At 39.8% G+C, this 18,674-nt stretch overlaps 2 pseudogenes; both read left to right on the top strand.

The window, feature by feature from the left end:
- The first annotated feature begins 4,680 nt into the window (after positions 1 to 4,680).
- Positions 4,681 to 7,138, top strand: LOC137272730 (toll-like receptor 4; annotated as a pseudogene).
- A 9,152-nt stretch (positions 7,139 to 16,290) lies between these two features.
- Positions 16,291 to 17,872, top strand: LOC137271907 (toll-like receptor 4; annotated as a pseudogene).
- The last annotated feature ends 802 nt before the right edge of the window (positions 17,873 to 18,674 follow it).

The following is an 18,674-nucleotide window of genomic DNA, read 5'->3' as shown; positions in this document are numbered from 1 at the left end:
AAACGAGATAAAATAAAAAGAAGAATGCTGATAAATTATCATTCGTAAGGGGTCTTGGCATGGTTGATGTTGAAGCATTTTTGTACATGCTTGAAATTGAAATGGGTTAAATGCCCATGAATGGGTTAAATCAAATGGTATCAGTGAGGTTTTAGGTACACTCTTAAAAAAACAAGAAACGCGAAACCCAAATATCAATGAAAATATAGTTGTTATTCAAGGACGTGTAGATCAGTGGAAAACAAAGAGATACGTAAATGAAATTTTGTGGAGCAATGCATTGCTATCGTGTCCATATTTCATTTGAATAGCAGTCATCACAAACATCATTGCTGTCCACCAGGTGGTGTTGAAGTCAGTACCTCGTATGACCTACTCCAGCTGCTACCACTGCCAACACCTCCTGGGTACAGATCGAATCAGTCGTTGGATGTTTTGTTGTGGACTCCTTCTCCATTCCTCCTGCAGCATGTGGAACAACTGTTGAAGAGTCTGTGGTGGATTACGACGTCGACGTACCCGTCTATCGATTTGATTCCAAAGGTGTTCGATTGGGTTTAGATCTGGGGATCAGGAGGACCAGGGGAGAGTATTGATGTTGTTATTGGCCAGGTAGTCCACGGTGGCACATGCTTTGTGGGGCATGGCGTTGTCCTGTTGAAAGAGCAGCCGTTGACGGTCGACAAGGTGAAGGACGTGGAGACGGAGAATGTGGTCAAAGAATCGATTGGCCGTCAGACTGCCTTGGACACACAGAAGTTCCGATCTGTGGGTGTATGAGATCGCTCCCCACACCATAACACTCTTTTCAGGAATCTGTCCACCTGTCTAATGCAGTTAGGATGCAAAACGTTCATGACGTCGTCTGTAGACATGGTCTCTACCATCACGTGGCCTGAGGAGATAACGGGATTCATCGCTAAACTGTATGCGCCTCCAGTTTGCCAGGTTCCGTGGCAGCACCGTGTTACACCATGTCACTCGTCGATGTAATCGTGTCAAGGAGGGGGCAACTTTTGGACGTTTGGCACGTATTCCAACTTCTTAGAGACGGTTCCTCATTGTATGATCGGACACCCTTCGGGCCGAAAACTGTTCTTGTACTGTGCCCAGGGCGGTACGATGGTGGTCACGTAGGTGGGTTACCAGGATGTACCGATCTTGGGCAGGTGTGGTGACTCTAGGACCTCCTGATCTTGGAGGGTCATTTGTCGAATTTGTTTGACGAAATCGATCCCACAATCGAGTTATTGTGCTGGGATTAACGTTGAAGATCCTTGCCACCTCACTCTTTGATCCGCCAGCTTGAAATCGTCCAACTGCCTGATTTCGATCGGCAGCGTTGAGACGTCCCATTTTCGTCTACAGCACTTGCAAAGATCGTAGATGAAATTGTGAGATTCATTTAGGTCTTTTCTAGTCACTTGCTGTACTCATGCTTTGCACGTGAGAAACAATCACTGTGTCTGATATTCGTGATGCATGACATCCACGCACATCATGACAATCCTGATTTATGAAACCCTTTAAAATCATTTTTGGTTGAGTTTCGCCAAGCATGATCTTCTAAAACATTCCAGAAACAATGTGCAATCCTAAAAAATGTTTGATTCAACATATGTGGACAAGATTGTAAGCATCATTTTTTAATTTCATTTTGCGTTTCTGTGTTTGAAGAGTGTATATTCGGGACCTATTGTCTTGAAATACATTGATTAAATGATGATTAGATTTCTTATTTCAGACTGATAAGTTCATACCCAAAACAGAGATTACATTATCAAAAGATAACTCGGTCAACAGAACCAATTTGAACATTAATTGCGAGATTCTCGGGGACATTATCTCATCACTAGATGAGATAAATGTACATTTATCGAAAAATTGATTCTTAATGATGTGGGTATTTGTTCTTTCACAGATCTTACCTCTAAATCGAACTCAAAGTTGGATGCACGCATGTCAGAAGATTCTCTGTCCAAATGTGTCAATACAATACGAAATTGTGTGGAGGAGAGCAAGACACGGAATTTCCAATATAAACTTTGAACATTGTGTCAGTCAGAAAATGAAAAGCTAGAACATTTTCTTCCTGTCGAAAAGTTCAAACTATGATAAATGAGTTTAAGTTTGGAATGAAAGTAGAACATGCTTAAAACTAGACTTAAATATGAATCACTTCCTTTCTGGCGATCCAAAGTTGAATATTTTTTAAAGCTCCCCGTTTATAATAACCAAGCGTTAAATTCAAAGTTGTCATTACAATAAGACAATTCCCTTATTTACCCATTTATTACCGCTAATAAGATTATTATCACAACTCAAAAAATCCATTTCTGGAGACAAGAACAAATTTAGAAAAAATGGATCCCCTTGCTGATATACTAGTAGATAGACACAAACCGCTGGTTGATCGTATCTTCCTCTCTCCTCTCTTACTTTCCTAAATCCACAAACTCTTTTCTTTATAATTTATACTTCATGTATACATTCGTTTAACTTATGTCTTCTCCCATTTGTCCGCAGAATACATATGTGCAATCTCTGTATTACCCAGTTGTGTGAATATTACATTACTTGCTATCGTAAACACAAAATTTAAAAAAATAAATAAATGAAGATATATTCCTGGTAGGGCGTTTGAATCCCTCTTAAGGAATCACGACACGATTTTCGACCCGCTGTCGATACCCAGTCACTTTCCCTTATTCACAAACTTCCAAATGCCAGTCTAGTTGATCACTAAGCTGGGTCCCGTCTCGCATATCGTAATGCACGTTGGCAAACATCAGAGTGCGCGCAAAAGGAGCCTGGAACCAGCTTAGGTTGATCGCATACAGGATGGTCACGTTTGTGAGATGCGTTTATTGGTAAACTCGCACAGACCTTGTAATCTTTCAGTATTATCAGTAATGTGGAAAACATTCATAGTTTATTCTAGCTTTGTAGGACATTTACAAAACATGTCATGATGTAAAATATGTAGCATGTGTTTCACAAATGCCACCATGTGTGTTCGTACTTTAAAGAATATAGCATATTTTTCTGAAATAAAAGGGGTGGTTGAGTAGCCAAGTGGTTAAAGCATTCGAAGACCCGGGTTAGAATCCCCATATGGGTACAATGTATGAAGCCCATTTTCGGTGTTCATCCGCCGTGATGTTGTTGGAATATAATGTAATAGCGGTGTACAAGCAAGATAAGTCAGTCAGTCAGATTGCAGAAAAAGGGAAAACAACCCTCAGAAATCAAAGATCCTGCCTGAATTGCGTTTACACCTAAAGAAGTCCCACATTGACGGATTTAATCTTAATGATGCTCTCTTTCCACATTCCCAGCGTTGTCCTTCATCCGTGACTTCACCTCCACAGACCTCTCTTGAATAGTGTTAGTATTAATACAATACCTAGATACCACTTGACAGACTCTCACAGCGTAGAAATCTAAGTGCACCTGTTGCTGTAAGTATAACTCTGTGTTCAGTCTGACTTGGCCCGATGTAAGTTAATTTGTAGCTAAATTTTGTGGGTCCAAAAATACATTCTGACGTGTTGAAAAGTGTTTGTCGTGCTACAATCTACATTGTGAAACGTTTTTTCGATGAACATAATCACATCGTCTTGACTTGGTTCGGCCATGTTTGTTAAAACAAATGTCAGTTATATGAGAGCAGGGTGCGAAACGGCCACTGGCCTACTAGCCATTGCCCACTAGTCAGTGGCTAGTAAAACTCAACAGGCAAGATCATACATCTCATACCGGCCATATCTTACTCTTATCTGCTTTTCTAATTTATTGCTTACTTTCTGCATTCAAATTTGGGTAGTGATTTTTTGTTGGCTTGTAACTTTCAGGCATAGTTAGCCCGACCGTTAGTTAGTGTTAATACTAACACAATTCAAGATAGGTCTGTGGAGTTGAAGTTAGTGTTAATACTAACACAATTCAAGATAGGTCTGTGGAGTTGAAGTCACTGTTGAAAGACAACGTTGGGAATGTGGAAAGAGAGCTTCATTTAGATTAAATCCGTCACTATGAGATCGGCTGACATAATTTGTAAACTATTTCGCGCACTGTATGAGAGGACGGAATCTGATTGGTCATTTACAGGAACGTAGCATGTAATATACATAAACTTGTTTTCGCATGATTGTCTTTCAGAATTTATATTCTCAACGAAATTTGACATCATTTATTCGTACGAACGAGCACAAAATACATTTCGTTTCATTCATTTGCAACGTTATTTGAAGGGATCTCCTAAAAGTTCTTCATATTAAATGGTATAATACGATGTTACATATCATCAGTTAACTGTCACACGGGTGGCACAGTTGTCTGATGGACGTAACTTGTTGTACAGAGTTGCCTCCCTTAGTCATTACTCAGCTCTGGAGTTCGCTCCTATCATTCTCCTAGGTTTGTCAGATTGTAAAAGTTTACGAAACTGGTAAAGGTTTAAGACGATTCATACGTTTTTGCCCTATCTAAAAATTAATCAAACGAGGCCTAGATTTTCGAAGCTCCCTTAGCACTAAGATAGTCGTAAATTAGGGTTAACGTATGGCACGTACGACTATCCTACCGCTGAGAGAGCTTCGAAAATATAGGCCCAGACATCATAATTAATTAGCTGAAAAACTAATTTGTATAGTGTACCGTCATTGTGTTTCAGAAACCATGGATGTGAAAGTACTGATGTGTCTGCTCCTGGTGAAGGGTGTGACATACAGTCGCCTTGTCAGTGGCTGTCACACTAGCTACAGCGCAGACTACCAAAAAGCAGAATCTCACTCAAGTGTCATTAGACCTTCCTAAAGACATCGTAGTTTTGGATTTGCAATATAATCTACTCACCAGTATACCCAACAACAGCTTCACTTTACGGGAGCTGAGATTCTTATTCCTCAGCCACAATCCGTTAACAACACTGCAGAGAGAAGCTTTCAGAGGTCTGGATAAACTCGAAACCTTGGAAATGTCTTGTGACACACTTTCATTGGATGTAACAACGTACCCAGATGGGCTGTTCCAGCATCTAGTTCATCTAAAAAAACTGTTTCTTATAGGAAGTATAAATGGTGGCGCACAGTTTCCTACTCAGATTGTAGAAGGCCTGAGCAGCCTAGAAGAGCTACGTATAAACTCTTGGCCTGAAGGCGGACACTGGCCTCAATTACAACAAGTAAAAGACACACTCACATTTCTGGACATCGACACAATTGGAGAACCAATAATTAGAAACGCAACATTTCAAGCTTTGCATGGCATTCCACTTAACATATTTTGGGTAAATGGACTTCTAACAAGCATAGAAACAGGAACATTTTGTCCCTTTACGAACCTATCCAAGCTCCGGTTGATTGCCTATTATGGAAGCTCAATCAAGTTGATCTCTATAACAAGAGCACTTCAGTGTTTGGCTGGGAGAAGAATGGAGGAAATAATACTATCTCGAGTTGTAACCACAGGAGAAAGCAGTGTCATCCTAACAGAGGAAATGTTTGGTTATCTTGCAGATATATGTGTAAAGAAGGTAGACTTGTCACGCAATAGGATTACGCAAATTGATGTTAATGCCATAACTAATTCCACCTTTTTCAGATGTATTGAATATCTGGACTTATCCAAAAACATGTTTAATGGGGGCGCAATGATACCTGTTGCACTTGACTTGCACTTTATGGAAAATCTTAAATAACTCGATGTGTCTCAAAACCTTAGAATGAGCAGTTCTCTCAGTCACAAATGCAATACTACAACACGAGGAGGTATTTATATCCCAATGCCTCCCAATCTCAGTTACCTGAACAGCAGCGGTGGTGTTTTCAAGAATACCATTCTCAGTGTTGGTTTAACACTGACACAAAGCGATCATTTGACTTCTTTAGATTTTTCAAGAAACTATCTATTAGACATTCCTTCACATTTAGAATGTTGTAAAAACCTGAAGTCTTTGGACATATCTCACATGAAAATCCAACAGAATGTATTCAACAACACCAATATGGTGACGAATCTGGAAACATTGCTTGTTCACGATGTGACGTCAGATGATGACATGTTTGTGTCCCCAACCGAACCCTTCTTCCATGTCATGACCGAACTAAAAAGACTTGATTTATCAGGCAATAGTCTACAACTTATCAACAAAAATACTTTTAGAAACTTTCAGAAACTAGTAAATCTTTCACTTGCAAGAAACCGACTAAATGACCTTTCGGAAGAAATCCTGACAATGGTTTGGCTCAAACATTTGGATGTGACGTCGAATTCCCTCTCAGTCATCAGCAAATACCAAACAGACCTTGCTTGATGACATCGTTGTCAGTAACGGCTCCTTCTACCTCTACATGGCAGGCAATATCTTCAGCTGCAGCTGTGGAACCCTTCACTTCATTCAGTGGTTACAGGAAACTGATGTTACTTTAGATGACTATGGCAACTACACCTGTATCCTTGGTGATGGAACGTTGACTGATACAGCTACATTTTATGCCAGAAGGACATTCCAGTGGAGAACATGTGTTGGTCAGTTCTGGTTGTCTGTGGCCACAATAGGAACCTTGATTGCGCTGTTGTCTTTGCTTGTAGCCTTTCTCGTCAAGAAATATTTGCCTAAAATAGAGCATCATGTGTTACAGGTGCTTGGTTACAAGCAGGGACGCCGACCAAAAGGGAGGATTTTGATTATGACGCCTACATATGCTATGAAAGTTCTCAGTACGATTGGCCTTGCCACTGTTTGTTCAAGGAACTCCCCAAAGTCTCTCCAGGCATACGACTGTACCTGCCCGATTTCCATGACCCTATAGGATGTTCCCAGGCAGACGTGACCTTTGATGCATTATCGAGAAGCTGGAAAATTGTTATCGTGTTAACAGAGAACTTTCTGAAGGACGAGTGGATACACTTTACTGTCCTGTCTACTGTGAGACTAATGTCCGTGAACAACGCAATATCGGACCGAGTTCTTCTTCTGTACAGGAATATGTCGTCGGCAGCAAGAGCTCGAGTTCCTCATCTTCTCCTAAACGCGGTTTCGGAGGAACATATTCTGGATGTGGAGGATAGGCCCCAATTCTGGACACATCTGTGTCAGTGTATCCTTAACGATAAACCAACAGCCCTATTCTAAAGTATACCTTGAGTCACGCCATGACAGTGTCACAAAACAGGTGAATATAAGCAACACTTTCGGCGTACAGACGTTGGATGGGTGACTGGCAACCCGTGCATACGTGGGTGTCTCCAGGTAATGTCTTTGTTCAGAACATGCCTCTGTTGACTAAGCAGCAGATGGCTACCTGGTATAAGGTCATGTGACCTTGGCTGAATATTCTCCTGATAGCCAAGGATGAAGATCAGTTTGTCAAAACGAATCAATTTCAACCGGTCATGTTGTTAGTCAATTTGTTGTTTCAACTTCCAAAGTAAAAAGCAAAGACAAGAAATGTTGTATAGTTTATGAATAACTTTGACATTTGTCAAATTCCCAGCTCCACTGCTTTAAAGATTGAAGCTGAAACTCATTTCAACATTTTCCATGAACGAAAGGGACAGTTATTCTATTTTATCTGCACGTGTTACATTTTGTGAATGAACCGGATTGCCAGAACATGATGAAGATGGAACCGTACACAAAGTTACGGCATGATGTTCATGGTTGTTGGACATTAATGTTCGGGTGGTATGCTTGATGGACAGAAATTCACAAAAGCCGTGAATTATTATAATTTTATAATTATGTTGCTAGTGAAAGCTAGATTATATGTTAACGTATTGTTAATATGTTTTTGGGTAGAGTTATATGTATTGTAAAACAATGTTCCAAGTGTAATGCATTGCGTACGTATATAGCCACTCGGGGACAATGGTGTGATTTATTTAGACTTGTAGTAGATTTTGACAAGATGATCTGATCTACATGTATTTTCCCACTATTGTATCAACTTATCGTCTATTTTCTCCATCTACACCATTGTCTAAACTCATTTTCTATTTTCTCCATCCCTACATTTGTTTCAACTCATTGACTATTTTCTCCATCTACACCATTGTCTCAACTCTTTTCTCCACTTTCTTCATCTCCACCAATGTCTCAAATCATTATCTATTTTTCCTTATATTACAGGCATGTGTTTATCGGCACATGTCGTACCGAGCATGCAAGGGTAATTCGTGCCGTGGCAATTGTGTCAAAACAAAAATGATTTTAGGCGCGTTTGGGACTCGATTTTATTGGTAGGGTTGTCAGAATAAGCACGTCCATTTTCATTTTCACGAATGTCATACGGAACTTTTTACCACGTATGCCTTTGAGGTGCGTTTGCTCGATATGCTTTTTCAACAGAAAACACAACGATGTTAGTAATAATTATGAATCTGGATTGAAATACATGTAAACAAAACGATAAAGTAAAAACACCATTTTGAAAGAACAAAAACTTGCACTTGGTTTTGAAAATCGACGTGTTTTTTGTTGTTTTTTGTTTTGTTTTTCTTTTTGTGGTTCGGTATATTTAGAAGTAGGGTTCAATGGTATGAAGATGGCGAAAAAAACGCAGAATATGTTTCTTGAGAAAAGAAATTATACCAAGAAGCATATGACAAAGATGATTGATATAAATGAAAGGAGCGTAACTAGCACTGATGATGTAGTCTTTGAAACTTCAAGATATTACAAAAACTGAAAGAGTAGCCAGCATGATATCAACTGAGAATACTATGCACGTCAGTTTACCAGTATTGATATCTAATTAAATACGAATGAGAGAAACAGCTCTCCGGGTCCTATTACATAAATGAAAAATGAAAAAAAGTTCAGGATCGGACAGTTTTCCAGCAGAATTCTACAAGTGAGCGCAATTATTCTCCTTAGACCCATAACACATGCTTTCTGTATCGGAACTGGTTTAAAAAACCAGGCCATAATATCCTGCATTTCTAAGGAAAACAGATATAGGCGTTACTTAAAAAGACTAGCGCCCAATAACTTTATTCTGGAGCTTCTGGAGTAATAGCAAATACACGTAGAATCAAGAATGTTCTACTAAATATCATAAGCGAAACGCAAACGGGTTTTCTTAAGGACCGATTCATTGGGGAAATGCAAGAATGTTATATGACATCATTAATTGCTGTAAAATACACAAAAAGCCAGAGCTTCTTATAACGGTTGATTTTGAAAAGCCTTTGACGCGGTAGAGTGGCAATTTAAAGGTCACATGCAACGTAAAACACAACTTTGCAAATTCTGGTACCTTTCGGTATGCACTTGCGAAACAAATGATAAAAAATGCCAATTCAACCTATAAAGTTGAAAAAAACGCGATGAAAGAAAAGCCCGCGAAATCGGAGTTCAAACGTTTCACTAAATTCCCCCCAGCGCTTGGGGGGGGGGGGGGGGGGGAGACTGGTTTTAACTGCTGTGCTGCGCTGCGTCCATAACGCATGCGCAGTGAATAGGTTCGTGGAGCTTGAAACAGTATGCATGTCCAGCGTCTTAGGTCGTGAGCAGTAGTCTAATCTTGGTTGTGTACACAAACAAGTAAATAATCTACTCGTTACGTAAAACAACTTGTTGATTGTGGTAAGCAGTCTCTGTTACAGAGAAAGCTCATTGTCTGGTTTATTCACACCTATATGTCTGCCTGCCTGTCTGCTAAAGACAACATGCAATACACAGCTTCAATCATTGACCACGTGCAATTTAAACTTAGCACCTATCAGACTATACGACATAAAGAAAACAAATTGATTTATGACTCGTGCACCCGAGTCCCGTGTATGTCACATTATGTAATTAGGCACGTGTGATACACATGACATGTTTTTATATCTGTGGGTTGCAAACAAACTGTATTCATTTTTTTCGGATGACTGAATCTGACGGAAACTGGTGCAAACTCAAGTCCTGCTTTGTACTTGGACAGATTCCAGGTTCGCACTAGTTTACAATCTCTACTGACATGATATTTGATTGGATCGAACGCAAATTCAGAGAACATGTATTTTCCAAACCCAACATCTCTATATACATTCTTCATGGATAACGACTTCTTTTATTGTATGTGATTTTGTTTGACAACAGTATCCATACTGAAACGACGCATCAAGTACACAAAAAGAAGTTGTTATCCATAAAGAATCTTACTTTCTTGTGACTAGCTATACTTCTAAAATGCCCATCAAACAGATCATCTTTCTGTGCACACAATGAACCCTCAGCATATCAGCAAATGAAACAGCCAATCGGAAGCCGTCATTACACTTGAGTGCATATCCACCCGCTATGACTGGGTTCGGTCTCCCGAGGGCTTCGTTTCGGGGGAAGTTAGCCGAAGTACAAAATATTGCACTTTTGAATCGTGATTGTACGCTTATAATTTTGTTTATTTGTTTTTTTAAAAGCAGCAATGTATATTATATGTCATGAATAAGTGATAACTGTGTTTTAATTATGTTTGATTTTTTGGTTGCATGTGACCTTTAAAGATGAAACACTAGAAGCGTTCAATTTCGGACCTTACCTTATTAAACTGTTTCCATATGATAGTAACAAACAGTGCAATAGGCACAGACCACATTTTAAAAGATTTTAATTATTTGAAAAAGGCTGTACAGAAGGCGATCCTTTATACCCTTATCTATTTATCATTTTTGCAGAATTATTATCCATATCTCGTAATAATAACACTTGGATAAAGGGTATAGATATTAATGGTGATGAATATCTAACGTTCCAATATGCTGCTGATGCTAACTTCAGGGAGGGCTCTCGGAACATTAGAGGATTTTACCAACGTGTCTGTTTTAAAGATTAATTGTGAGAAGATCAAGGCTTTTTTGATTGGTTCAAAAACGAATTCAAATGAAAAATCTTATCCCCATTTGCCTTTGCAATGGTCAAAAGAACCTTTCACAAATATTATGGATAAAGTTTTCGACAGACTTGAAACAGATGATTTCCTTGAATTTTGATAAACAAATTAATAAAGGGTTGTCAGAATAAGCACAGATAAGTCTGCCTGTCCTGGTCTACACCCTTTATCTACAGATCTACTGTCAGGCCCTTCCATTGCCAGACAAAAACCTTCTTTTATCCGCCAAATTCTATTTTGTTTAAGTTTATTGGATCGGGAAACGAGATAAAATAAAAAGAAGAATGTTGATAAAATATCATTCGTAAAGGGTCTTGGCATGGTTGATGCTGAAGCATATTTGTACATGCTTGAAATTGAAATGGGTTAAATGCCCATGAATGGGTTAAATCAAATGGTATCAGTGAGGTTTTAGGTACACTCTTAAAAAACAAGAAACACGAAACCCAAATATCAATGAAAATATAGTTGTTATTCAAGGACGTGTAGATCAGTGGAAAACAAAGATACATGAATGAAATTTTGTGGAGTACTGCATTGCTATCGTGTCCATATTTCATGAGAATAACAGTCATCACAATCATCACTGCTGTCCACCAGGTTGTGTTGAAGTCAGTACCTCGTATGACCTACTCCAGCTGCTACCATCGCCCGACACCTCCTGGGTACAGATCGAATCAGTCGTTGGATGTTTTGTTGTGGATCCTCCTGCAGCATGTGGAACAACTGTTGAAGAGTCTGTGGTGGATTACGACGTCGACGTACCCGTCTATCGATTTTACCCCAAAGATGTTCGATTGGGTTTAGGTCCGGAGATCTGGAGGGCCAAGGGAGAGTACTGATGTTGATATTGGCCAGGTAGTCCACGGTGGCACGTGCTTTGTGGAGCATGGCGTTGTCCTGTTGAAAGAGCTGCCGTTGACGGTCGACAAGGTGAAGGACGTGAGAATGTGGTCAATGTATCGATTGCCTTGGATACACAGAAGTTCCGATTGCGGGTGTATGAGATCTCTCCCCACACCATAACACTCTTTTCAGGAATCTGTCCACCTGTCTAATGCAGTTAGGAGCAAAACGTTCATGACGTCGTCTGTAGACATGGTCTCTACCATCACGTGGTCCGAGGAGATAACGGGATTCATCTCTAAACTGTATGCGCCTCCAGTTTGCCAGGTTCCGTGGCAGCACCGTGTTACACCATGTCACTCGTCGATGTAGTCGTGTCAAGGAGGGGGCAACTTTTGGACGTTTGGCATGTATTCCAACTTCTTAGAGACGGTTCCTCATTGTCTGATCGGACACCCTTCGGGCCGAAAACTGTTCTTGTACTGTGTCCAGGGCGGTACGATGGTGGTCACGTAGGTGGGTTACCCGGATGTACCCATTTTGGGCAGGTGTGGTGACTCTAGATCTTCCGGATCCTGGACGGTCAGTAGTCGAATTTGTTTGACGAAATCGATCCCACAATCGAGTTATTGTGCTGGGATAAACTAGATTTTGCAAAACATTCCACACTGTTTAAAGGTACTGTTCACACATGAACTGATGTATAACAAAACAAATTCGTAACGTTGACAAGATTATTGTCATGCGTTCAACAAATCATTAAACTCGGTAAAAAATAGCAAATTCTTATCAAAACTTTACACCAAAATGCAGCAGTGCAAATGCACTGTATATGCTTTTCAGCAATTTGATGAATCATCCTCGAGCAATTAATCTGCATAAGGTTTGCAGTTGTTTCCCTCAAGTTCATCTTCCTTGTAACCATGTATACATATATAACACATAGAGGGTGTTTTAAGTGAGTCTAGACTTTTGATGGGTAGTATACTTGTTGCATATTACTTTCAGGTGTTGGACCAACTGTTGTACTTTACTGCCTCGCGTTCAGTTTGCCCTATTGTTACGCGTTGCAGTTACATTTTTCTATTATGCCCTGGATATTTCAGAGGTCGTTGCGCATTAGTCACAATCTGCGAGCACAGGCGTGTCTATCGGTGCCAATCCACGCGTACTTATATCCTTATACTTATACAAGCAACTATAATGGCTATGATTACACGATGCCATTTAGGAAGTGGTCAAATGCAACATATGTTGAACTATAATGACAATCTTTTGCCTTCTTTTAATTCCTTATTGCTTTAGCTGCATTCAGCACTTTCCCACTCGCGTCAAGTCAACTTGTAAACGATTACGAAAAAACAAACCGCAAACGAGCGTTATATCTGATCCACCCTAGCCTTATACGAAGACAAGAAAAACCTTCGGAGGACGTGTCATAACGAGAATTTCATATCAGAAACTGTTCCCCCCTCCTCTGTGTGTGTGCGTGCGTGAGTGCATGTGTGTATACCCATAACTGCAATTAGATCAAGGTCCACGTAACCCAAAGGTAACACACACACACACACACACACACACACACACACACACACACACACACACACACACACACACACACACACACACACACACACACACACACACACACACACACACACACACACACCACAACAACAACACCACTGTGTAGTGGGATTGATATAGGATAACCTTTGTACGTTGTGTCAGTCAGAAAATGAAATGCTAGAACTTTTTTTCCTGTCGAAAAATTCAAACTATGATAAATGAGTTTAAGTTTGGAATGAAAGTAGAACATGCTTAAAACTAGACTTAAATATGAATCACTTCCTTCCTGGCGATCCAAAGTTGAATATTTTTTAAAGCTCCCCGTTTATAATAATCAAGCGTCAAAGTTGTCATTACAATTAGACAATTCCCTTATTTACGCATTTATTACTGCTAATAAGATTATTATCACAACTCAAAAAATCCATTTCTGGAGACAAGAACAAATTTTTAAAAAAATGGGTCCCCTTGCTGATTATACTAGTAGATAGACACGAACCGCTGGTTGATCGTATCTTCCTCTCTCCTCTCTTACTTTCCTAAATCCCTCTTCTTTATAATTTATACTTCATGTATACATTCATTTAACTTATGTCTTCTCCCATTTGTCCGCAGAATACATATGTGCAATCTCTGTATTACCCAGTTGTGTGAATATTACATTACTTGCTATCGTAAACACAAAATTTAAATAAATAAATAAATGAAGATATATTCCTGGTGGGGCGTTTAAATCCCACTCAAGGAATCACGACACGATTTTCGACCCGCTGTCGATACCCAGTCACTTTCCCTTATTCACAAACTTCCAAATGCCAGTCTAGTTGATCACTAAGCTGGGCCCTGTCTCGCATATCGCAGTGCACGCTGGCGAACATCAGAGTGCGCGCAAAAGGAGCCTGGAACCAGCTTAGGTTGATCGCATACAGGATGGTCACGTTTGTGAGATGCGTTTATTGGTAAACTCGCACAGACCTTGCAATCTTTCATTACAAATGAACAGTATTATCAGTAATACGGAAAACATTCATAGTTTATTCTAGCTTTGTAGGACATTTACAAAACATGACATGATGTAAAATATGTAGCATGTGTTTCACAAATGTCACCATGTGTGTTCGTACTTTAAAGAATATAGCATATTTTTCTGAAATAAAAGGGGTGGTGGGGTAACCAAGTGGTTAAAGCATTCGAAGACCCGGGTTAGAATCCCCACATGGGTACAATGTATGATGCCCATTTTCGGTGTTCATCCGCCGTGATGTTGTTGGAATATAATGTAATAGCGGTGTGCAAGCAAGATAAGTCAGTCAGTCAGATTGCAGAAAAAGGGAAAACAACCCTCAGAAATCAAAGATCCTGCCTGAATTGCGTTTACACCTAAAGAAGTCTCATATTGACGGATTTAATCTTAATGATGCTCTCTTTCCACATTCCCAGCGTTGTCCTTCATCCGTGACTTCACCTCCACAGACCTATCTTGAATAGTGTTAGTATTAATACAATACCTAGATACCACTTGACAGAGTCTCAAAGCGTAGAAATCTAAGTGCACCTATTGCTGTAAGTATAGCTCTGTGTTCAGTCTGACTTGGCCCGATGTAAATTAAATTTTAGCTAAATTTTGTGGGTCCAAAAATACATTCTGACGTGTTGAAAAGTTTTTGTCGTGCTACAATCTACATTGTGAAACGTTTCTTCGATGAACATAATCACATCGTCTTGGCTTGGTTCGGCCATGTTTGTTAAACCAAATGTCAGTTATATGAGAGCAGGGTGCGAAATGGCCACTGGCCTACTAGCCATTGCCCACTAGTCAGTGGCTAGTAAAACTCAACAGGCAAGATCACACATCTCATACCGGCCATATCTTACTCTTATCTGCTTTTGTGATCTGTTGCTTACTTTCTGCATTCAAATTTGGGTAGTGATTTTTTGTTGGCTTGTAACTTTCAGGCATAGTTAGCCCGACCGTTAGTTAGTGTTAATACTAACACAATTCAAGATAAGTCTGTGGAGGTGAAGTCACTGTTGAAAGACAACGTTGGGAATGTGGAAAGAGAGCTTCATTTAGATAAAATCCGTCACTATGAGATCGGCTGACATAATTTGTAAACTATTTCGCGCACTGTATGAGAAGATGGAATCTGATTGGTCATTTACAGGTACATAGCATAAAATATACATAAACTTGTTTTCGCATGATCGTCTTTCAGAATTTATATTCTCAACGATATTTGACATCTTTTATTCGTACAAATGAGCACTAAATACATTTTGTTTCATTCATTTGCACCGTTATTTGAAGAGATCTCCTTGAAGTTCTTCATATTAAATGGTATAATACGATGTTACATGTCATCAGGTAACTGTCACACGGGTTGCAAAGTTGTCTGATGGACGTAACTTGTTTAATAGAGTTGCCTCCCTTAGTCATTACTCAGCTCCTATCATTCTCAGATTCTCCTGCAGGTTTTTGCAGGATCTAAATCAACCGGGGCCTAGATTTTCGAAGCTCTCTTAGCACTAAGATAGTCGTAAATTAGGGTTAACGTATGGCACGTACGACTATCCTACCGCTAGGAGAGTTTGAAAATCAAGACCCAGCAATCATAACTAATTAGCTGAAAAACTAATTTTAATAGTTTACTGTCAATGTGTTTCAGAAACCATGGATGTGAAAGTATTGATGTGTCTGCTCCTGATGAAGGGTGTGACATACAGTCGCCTTGTCAGTGGCTGTCACACTAGCTATAGCACAGCCTACCAAGGGAAGGCCACCAACTGTCAAAAGCAGAATCTCACTCAAGTGCCATTAGACCTTCCTAAAGACATCGTAGTTTTGGATTTACAGTAAAATCTACTCACCAGTATACCCAACAACAGCTTTAGCACTTTACGGGAGCTGAGGTTCTTATCCCTCAGCCACAATCCGTTAAAAACACTGCAGAGAGAAACTTTCAGAGGTCTGGATAAACTTGAAACCTTGGAAATGTCTTGTGATACACTTTCATTGGATGTAACAACGTACCCAGATGGGCTGTTCCAGCATCTAGTTCATCTAAAAAAAACTGTTTCTTATAGGAAGTATAAATGGTGGCGCACAGTTTCCTACTCAGATTGTAGAAGGCCTAAGCAGCCTAGAAGAGCTACGTATAAACTCTTGGCCTGAAGGCGGAACATGGCCTCAATTACAACAAGTAAAAGACACACTCACATTTCTGGACATCGACCCAATTGGAGAACCAATAATTAGAAACGCAACATTTCAAGCTTTGCATGGCATTCCACTTAACATATTTTGGGTAAATGGACTTCTAACAAGCATAGAAACAGGAACATTTTGTCCCTTTACGAACCTATCCAAGCTCCGGTTGATTGCCTATTATGGAAGCTCAATCAAGTTGATCTCTATAACAAGAGCACTTCAGTGTTTGGCTGGGAGAAGAATGGAGGAAATAATACTATCTCGAGTTGTAACCACAGGAGAAAGCAGTGTGATCCTAACAGAGGAAATGTTTAGTTATCTTGCAGATATATGTGTAAAGAAGGTAGACTTGTCAAACAATAGGATTACGCAAATTGATGTTAATGCCATAACTAATTCCACCTTTTTCAGATGTATTGAATATCTGGTCTTATCCAAAAGCATGATTCATGGGGATATGATCAACTTAACGTGCACTTTATGGAAAATCTTAAATATCTCGATGTGTCTCAAGTCCTTAGAATGAGCAGTTCTCTCAGTCAGACGTATACTACCAAGAGACAAGGAGGTTTTTTATCTCCCAATACCTCCCAACGTCAGTTATCTAAACCTCAGCGGAGTTGCCGATGCTAACCATGTACGTGTTGGTGTAACACTGACACAAAGCGATCATCTGTGTTTTTCAAGAAACGATATTTTAGACATCTCTGCATATTTAGAATGTTGTAAAAACCTGAAGTTATTGGACATATCGCACATGAATGTATCCAACAGAATGTATTCAAAAACACCAACATGATGATGAATCTAGAAACATTACTTGTTCACGATGTGACGTCAGATGTGTCCCCAACTGAACCCTTCTTCCATGCCATGTCCGAACTAAGACGACTTGATTTGTATGGCAATACCCTACAACTTATCAGCAAAAATACTTTTAGAAACTTTCAGAAACTTGGAAAATCTTTCTCTTGCAAGAAACCGACTAAAAGACCTTTCGGAAGAAATCCTGACAATGGTATGGCTCAAACATTTGAATTCCCTCTCAGTCATCAGTACCTACAAACAGACCTTGCTTGATGACATCGTTGTGAATAACGGCTCCTTCTACCTCTACATGGCAGGCAACATCTTCAGCTGCAGCTGAGGAAGCCTTCACTTCACACAGTGGTTACAGGAAACTGATGTTACTTTAGATGACCATGGCAACTACAGCTGTATCCTTGGTCATAGAACATTGACTGATACAGCTATCTTTTATGCCAGAAGGACATTCCAGTGGAGAACATGTGTTGGTCAGTTCTGGACGACCGTGGCCATAGTTGCAAATATGATTGTCCTCATTCTTTGTTTCATGCCCTTCTAAGATGGTTACGTAGTCTAATGGTTACAGCATTCGCTCAGCACGCCTAAAGCCCAGGCAGGTTCGATTCAATGTGATACTGCTAGAATACTGCTAAAAGGCGGCGTAAGACTAATTCATTTGTCTCTGAAGTAAATATTTCATCAAACAATACATCATGTGTTACAAATTCCTGTAACAAGGGAAACACATGGATTACATACGATGCCTATATATCAAAGTTCCGCGTATGGTGTGATTGGTCATGTCTTTTCATGATCAAGGCAAAGACATCCCTGAACAGAAGCAGCACTTGGTCCGATGCTGCGTTGACCATGGCTGGGATTTACCTTGAGCCCTGTATTTGAGGGTCCCTGGGACTCCTGGACAACAAAACGGGGGTCCCAGATACTTAAATATTATTACTAATACTCTGCTGTAATGTTGTTGTAATTCAGTTACGGTCATTGCATTGTGCATTATTATCATCACACTGTAACAGTTATTAAATTGCTAATGATATCATAACCCAGCTTGTAGCAGACAAAGTGATAATATATTGGTACTCGATCCAAATCTGAACCAAAAAACATATTTGGACTTTTCTGCGTCCCCGTGGACGCATTAATAAATTTTGTAGCGTCTATCTCTTAATGTTTATGAGAATAGGACAGTAAAATGTATCCACTCGTCCTTCAGTAAGTTGTCTGTAAGCACGATAACAATTTGCCAGCTTCTCGACAATGCATCAATGGTCACTTCTGCCTGGTCATGTAGATCGGGCAGGTTACAGTCGTATACCTGGGAAGACTTGGGGAAGCTCCTT

Source organism: Haliotis asinina, chromosome 2 (assembly GCF_037392515.1).
Source record: "Haliotis asinina isolate JCU_RB_2024 chromosome 2, JCU_Hal_asi_v2, whole genome shotgun sequence".
Classification (NCBI taxonomy): Eukaryota; Metazoa; Mollusca; class Gastropoda; order Lepetellida; family Haliotidae; genus Haliotis; species Haliotis asinina.
The sequence above is the reverse complement of the archived record's forward strand: the minus strand, read 5'-3'. Positions and strand labels throughout refer to the sequence as shown.